We start from the raw sequence: 6,836 nt of genomic DNA, 5'->3' as shown, positions 1-6,836 counted from the left end.
GTCAGGTGGAACACCTGGCAATTCCTCTGGGAAGACATCCGGGAAGTCACGGACTTCCGGCACGTCCTCAAGGTCTGGCAAAGGGCTGGCGTTAAGAGAATATAATTGTCGCTTGGCTATTCGGGTTAAGACATTGACTATCTTGCCCGAAGGGTGAGTGAGTTGAACAGTCCTAGAGAAGCAATCAATTTGGGCATGATGAGCCGACATCCAGTCCATACCCAGAATGATATTAATATCTGAAGATTTAAGGGCTATCAAAGACGCGAGGAAAACAAGTCTGTCGACTTGGATTTCATTTCCATGGCTTACTCTAGAAGTTTTCCATTTGGATCCCGGAGTTTGAATTACCATAGAGGTTGGCATATCACCGAATGCGACGTTATGCAAACGAGCATAATTTTCGGATATAAAAGAATGAGAGGCTCCTGTATCGAAAAGAACAGATGCCGGGTGGCAATTAACAAGAAGCGTACCGAGAACGACGTTGGGATCCTCTTGAGCTTCTTCGGCAGAGATAAAGTTGACATGGCCACGTGAGGCGGTGACCGGCTTGGCGTGGAATACTTTTCCTGTCGGCTTGCCACGGCCAACAGCTTTAGCAGACTGGTTGGGGTTGGTCTGGGGACACTCACGCATATAGTGGCCAGATTCCCCACACTTGAAACAAGTCACGGAACTGGTACGTGGAGGAGCATTATTGGTTGGACCCCCATAGGGCTTGGCTGGAATAGACTGTTGAACAGGGCGAGGCGCCTGGAAAGATGGCCTCGGTGTGAACCTGGGTGGCAGGGCGGTGTTGGGCACCCACACGCGGCGCTTCTGAGGACCAGCACCGGACGAGGAACCCATGTCACGGCCATGCTTGCATGTTGCGTCATAGTCAGTCTGACCAGTTTCAGCACTGATGGCTTCGTTGACAAGTTTCTGAAAAGATGTGCACTCATGCAGACGGAGGTCACGGCGAAGCTCAGGACTAAGGCCCTTACGGAACCTTGCTTGCTTCTTGGCGTCAGTAGAAACTTCCTCGGTTGCATATCGTGCGAGGTTACCAAACTCCCTGCTGTAAGCATCCACAGAAAGTCGGCCCTGAGTGAAACTGCAAAATTCCTCACGTTTACGGTCCATGAGACCCTCCGGAATGTGATGTTCACGGAAAGCCTCGCTGAATTCAGCCCAAGTAGTGACATGGCCCGCTGGGCGCATAGCTCCATAATTCTCCCACCATAGACTGGTGGGGCCTTCAAGATGATATGCAGCAAAGGTGACCTTGTCAGCCTCCGCTACCAGCGCGGAACGCAGTTTGTGAGAGATACTGCGAAGCCAGTCATCAGCGTCGAGAGGCTCGACGGAGTGGTGGAACGTGGGTGGATGTAATTTGATGAAATCACTGAGTGACACCACGTTAGTCCTCTGATGGTGTGCTGTGTTCTGTTCAATACGCTCCAACAAACGGTTGGTCTCCCGCTTGTTTCTCTCAGCTTCCATCATAACCTCGGCTAGGGAAGGAGGATGAGGCAGATTTGCATCCCTGACTTCACTGCCTTCGGCCTGCTCTTGCGGAGCAGGGTTAGTGCGCGTGTTGACCATCCTAGGTAAACAAGACAATAATTTAGTCAGAATGATAAATTCCGACATAGGATACCAAATGTAAAGGATAACTCGAAATGCAAGATGATCATCCGTATGACATGGTAGATACAGAAACTGCTTCTTTATTCCATCATCATACACACCATACAGGGTTTAGTACAAGACCAAACAAAGTACTATTACGGTGAAAAGAGGATTACATCTCATTGGAGGCATTCCAAGCTCCTATACATTATTTTCTACTCCTCCGGAAAGAGTACAAACAAGGTCATATCCCACGGTCATGCGGGACGATAGACGACACAGCTAGTGCAAACTAGTGATACTACCACTAGCTCAGACCGATCCGTAGTAGTCCTCGTAGAAGTCACCTCCATAGCCTGGAAGCTCAACATGATCATCCGGAAACAGACGATCTCGCGGAGCTTGTGGACCATAGGGGCTAGGATGAGGCCTTGGACCAACAGACGGTGGCCTGCGGGGACCGCGAGGTGGGGTGATGCCTCCTACATCACGCCAACCCATCACGTCTGGCAGAGCAGATCTCACAGGATAGAGATCGCGCATATCTGAATATCCAGCTTGCACCGCTGGTGCGAACCGAGTCAATGTGGCCCAGTGGTCAGCACGGGTATTGAAGAGCTCTAACCTCAAGGCCCGATTTTCACGGTCCTTATCCTCGAGCATCTCAGCAGTGGTGCGAGTCCGTGAATCCTCCTGAGTGGGGTCAGCATAGATAGCCTGGAGATACCCTTGTGCTCCCGGAAGTGATGCTGGCATATACCGGAAATCAGAGTCCCGAAATAGTCCAGATCTGACTCGCATGATGGTCATCATAGAGTAGGCGGCGTCCTGCACAGCCATCTCAATAGTAACCCCGAGTCCATAGGAGCAGTGAAGGGGCTCGGTGGACCCAGGATAAGATGGAAATATCCTGACAGTGCAGAGATACTGGCTTTGATTAAAGTCTCGGAATTGCTCTTCGAACGTGTACTCAGGATACCAGCGGTATCCAGCCTCAGTCATTACCCTGACCAACTTGGCAGTATGGCCGGGTACATCTAGGCATCGAGTCAGGCGAACCACTTGATTGAGGTCGCGAGTGGCCATCTGAAAGCACAATCATAATGCAAAGGCATTAGAATTTCTAGCAAAATTTCGGCAGCATAACAGCTGTAAATGCTCAAGAAGGATTTTGAGACATTTGAGAAAGGATTTCATACACACTCAACATCATCATATCAAATTCTGAGTCCATCCTAGCAACATAATATGGTAGAAGAACTGAACTAGGCTTGTATCCATCATACCTATAAGGTACTACTGATTAGTAACACGTGATCCTGATAGAGAGAATAGATCCTAATTCCTTAACCCCCGGTGGAAGAATGGACTGACTCAGATCAGAATGTCATAAGATAAAGGAGTAAAAAGAGCCTTACGTTCCAACCCACAAACAATTCCCCTACATATAACTAAAGAATTTCTAGACTCAACATCGACCAGTTTGGCTTGGAGAACCTACAGGCAGTCCGGCTCTGATGCCAACGCTGTCAGGACCCCGACTCGATGTCACATCGATCTAGCCGGTAACACCTCATATCACTTTGCGGCCTCACGCACGGTATCCCCACGGGTGTCGCCTTACCTTTGCCCGGGACCGTTTGCGCCTTTTGGCTCACGTATATGATAGTGTCGCTAGCATCCATATGATAAGGAGCCCGGGCTGACATGACTAGTCATAAACCCAAAGTGGCACAGACTTACAGGGACAGGCATCCATGACCCAGCTTCGAACGTGTCGGTCATCAGCAAGTGGGTCCGGGCTGTAGCACTGGGCTAGCAGGACTCCGGTAAACCGAGCTGTAGCGGGCTAACAGGACTCCGGTACTCAATGCGTGACATTTCCCCGAAGGGACAGACACAGGAACGAAGAAGGACACATGCCGGCCAGCCTAAGTGTTCCAGAGCAGTAGCAAGCTACCATGGCTCAACGGTAACACTAGGAGACATTTCCCGGTAAGAGAGGCTACTAAAGATAAACAACTAGGTAGTCAGATCCCACACATACCAAGCATTTCAATCATACACACAATATGCTCGATATGTGCAAATACAACGAAGCATCACAACATGACTCTACGATACAAGTACTTTATTTAAGGCTCAGGGAGCCATACATAACATACACAAAGGAACGGGTCACACAACCCAGCATTCAAGTCATACAGTCATACAAACCAGCAGCGGAAGTAACTTGTCTGAGTACAGACAACTAGTAAAATAAAAGAGGCTTGGAAAGCCTAACTATACTACGTGGTCCTTCACAAGCTCAGGGTCACCACCTGGGCCTTTAGCCTACTCGTTGATGTCAACGTCTATGTAGAACCCATCAGAAGGGGTTGCAGCGTCTTCTGTAAAAATGTAAATTATAGCAACATGAGTACAAAGGTACTCAGCAAGACTTACATCAGATCCTACATACATGCATATTGTCAAGAAGGGTTGGTGGAGTTATTGCAGCAAGCCAGCTTTGACTCTTGGCTAGACTATCCTACGATACTTCAACTTGAAATGGTTTTGCGCACACGAGTCCACTACTCACCACTTCAATACACTACCAAGGATCCGCCTCCGTCTTCCTACGGAAGAGCCATCCTCGGCACTCACACTTATCTTGAGGCTTTTAGTAGTTTCCATTTACTTGTCTATGAACTGTATAGGCAACCAAGTAGTCCTTTACCGCGGACGCGGCTATTCGAATAGGTTATGATAACCCTGCAGGGGTGTACTTCTTCATACACGCTCTCACCACTTACCGCCGTTTACACGACATGTACTCGGCAACCTTCAAGCGGAAGCCCAACGTGGGTGTCGGCCACGACCTACCTAATCACCTAAGCCTCCAGTCCAGGTTTATCGCCTATCCAGGTTCCATCCGCAGGGAGTCCGGCCGAGGTTTCCCATACGGCCCCGAACGATGTGAACAGGGTTCCCGAGATACCTAACGGGTATTCGGTACACCGTGCCACGTACCTACCGCATCACAGCCCACCCCTACGGTCAGCGCTGTCCACGGCCCCCAGTAGGCTACAAACACCAGAAACTACTTGCAACTCCTGGACGGAGAACTAGGGTGAATAAGAAGCCGAGATGCATGGTAGTAGCTGATTCTTAAATCACACATACAGATCTTAGTGCTTAAGGTCGGCTTCAATGAAACAACCCACCATGTACTCCTACATGGCCTCTCATCGATACCTTTACCAAATCGTGTTCACCACATCACTCTCATTACCGACATAATCATTTCACTCTAGCCCATCACCCAGATGAACCAGACCTGACACGACTCTAAGCATAGCAGGCATAGCAAGGTAGGAACAACACATACATATGGCTCAAACAACTCCTACACATGCTAGTGGGTTTCATCTAGTTACTGTGGCAATGACAGGTAATGCAGAGGAAATGGGTTCAACTACCATAGCACACAGCAGTTTGAAACGCGTTGTCTTAATGCAGTAAAAGAGAGCAGGAGCGAGAACATGGGATTGTATCGATATGATCAAATGGTTGGTTGCTTGCCTGATGGTTCGATGCACTGATACGGTTCTTCGTTAGGGTAATCACGGTACTCCTCGGAGGCAGAACCTGTCGCAAAGGACACCGATACACAACCATCACCAAACAATGTGCAACAATATGATGCATGCATGAAACATGGCAATATGAGTGTGTTGGGCTAATGCAACTAAAACCAGAAGGGTTTGAACCAATTTGAATCAAAGATTCAAATTTCAAACTCAAGCATGGCCTTTTAAAGTGCTTTTCCTTGTTCTGCTTTAAACACCAATTTAACTTGTTTGATCATGCATGAAAATTGTACAGATGGATAGATTGGATTTTTCTGATCATTTTTCATATATAATTTGTCTGATTTGGAGTTACAGAATAAAAGTTATGAATTTTTGAAGTTTAAATAATATTCTGGAATTTCCTGATTTAATTAAATCCAGAAATATATATATTGCGCCAGCATGACGTCAGCATGACGTCAGTGGTCAACTGCGGCTGGCTGGGGTCAAACCTGACGTGTGGGGTCCACACGTCAGTGACAGGGGGGGTTTAACAGGGTTAATTTAATCCTAGTTAGGAGTTAGTGGCGCTGGGGCCCACTGGTCAGTGTCAGGGGGGTTAACTAACAGTGATTAGCGCTAATCTAACCACCTGGCCGACGGGGCCCACGCGTCAGTGACCCTGGGGGGGTCAAACCCCAGGTCGAACAGGTCAAACCCACCGACGACATGACGCCGGCGAGGCCCGAGACGGCGGCGCGATACGGAAACGCGCTACAGGGCACGGGCGAGGCCGTGCTTGGGCTCGTTGGAGAGCCCTTGCTCCCGCGCGTCGAACGGTGGTGGTGGCCGTGCCTGTGGTGGCCGGTACCGACGACGGCGAGCTCGTGAGCGGCGGCCGGAGTTCGGGTGCGGTCGGGATCGGCGCTGCTGCTCGCAGGCGAGGGAGCTGAGGCGCTGGAGGGGCTCTACGGGTCGCGGCAAGCACAACGGGTGCACGCCCGTGACCAAATGGTCACCGGGGCTTCGCCGGCGACGAGCCCGTGCGGCGGAGCGTCTCGGCTCCGGTAGAGGGGCAGCTAGAGCTCGAAATCGAACACGGGGTTAGGGGGAAACGAAGCAGGGGCTCACGGGGATCATGCAGGGAGGGTCAGCGAGCTGGGGGAAGCACGAACGGCGGCGAATCGACGGCGACCATCGGCGGCGGTCGAGGACGAAGACGATGGCGTGGAGGCGATGCAGAGCTTCCCGAGGGGCTTGGCTTGGTGGGGAGGAAGAGGGGGTCGCGGCGGAGCTCCTGAGCTCAGCGGAGGGGCGAGGGGTGGCCGGTGGCGGCTACTATGGCGAACAGCGGCGATGGTGGCGTTCGGACACGGGAGAGGGAGAGCGAGGGAGAGGAGGGGAAGAACCGAGGGAGAGTGAGAGAGAGCAGGGGGAGGGCGTGGTGTCGTTCCAGGCCATCCAGACGAGGAGGGGAGGGGCAGGCAGGCAGGCGAGCTGGTGGCGTGGCGCGGTGGCGCGCGCGCGCGCCGGGCACACTCCCCTCCCTCTGTCGAGGACGAAGACGAGAGAGGAGGGAGGCGGGCTGGGCCGCCTGCTGGCTGGGCCGGCCAGCTGGCTGGGCCGGACAGGGAGGAGCCCAGGTAAGCTCCTCCTTTTATTTAT

This window comes from Triticum dicoccoides, chromosome 4B (genome assembly GCF_002162155.2).
Source record: "Triticum dicoccoides isolate Atlit2015 ecotype Zavitan chromosome 4B, WEW_v2.0, whole genome shotgun sequence".
In the NCBI taxonomy this organism is placed as follows: Eukaryota; Viridiplantae; Streptophyta; class Magnoliopsida; order Poales; family Poaceae; genus Triticum; species Triticum dicoccoides.
The sequence above is the reverse complement of the archived record's forward strand: the minus strand, read 5'-3'. Positions refer to the sequence as shown.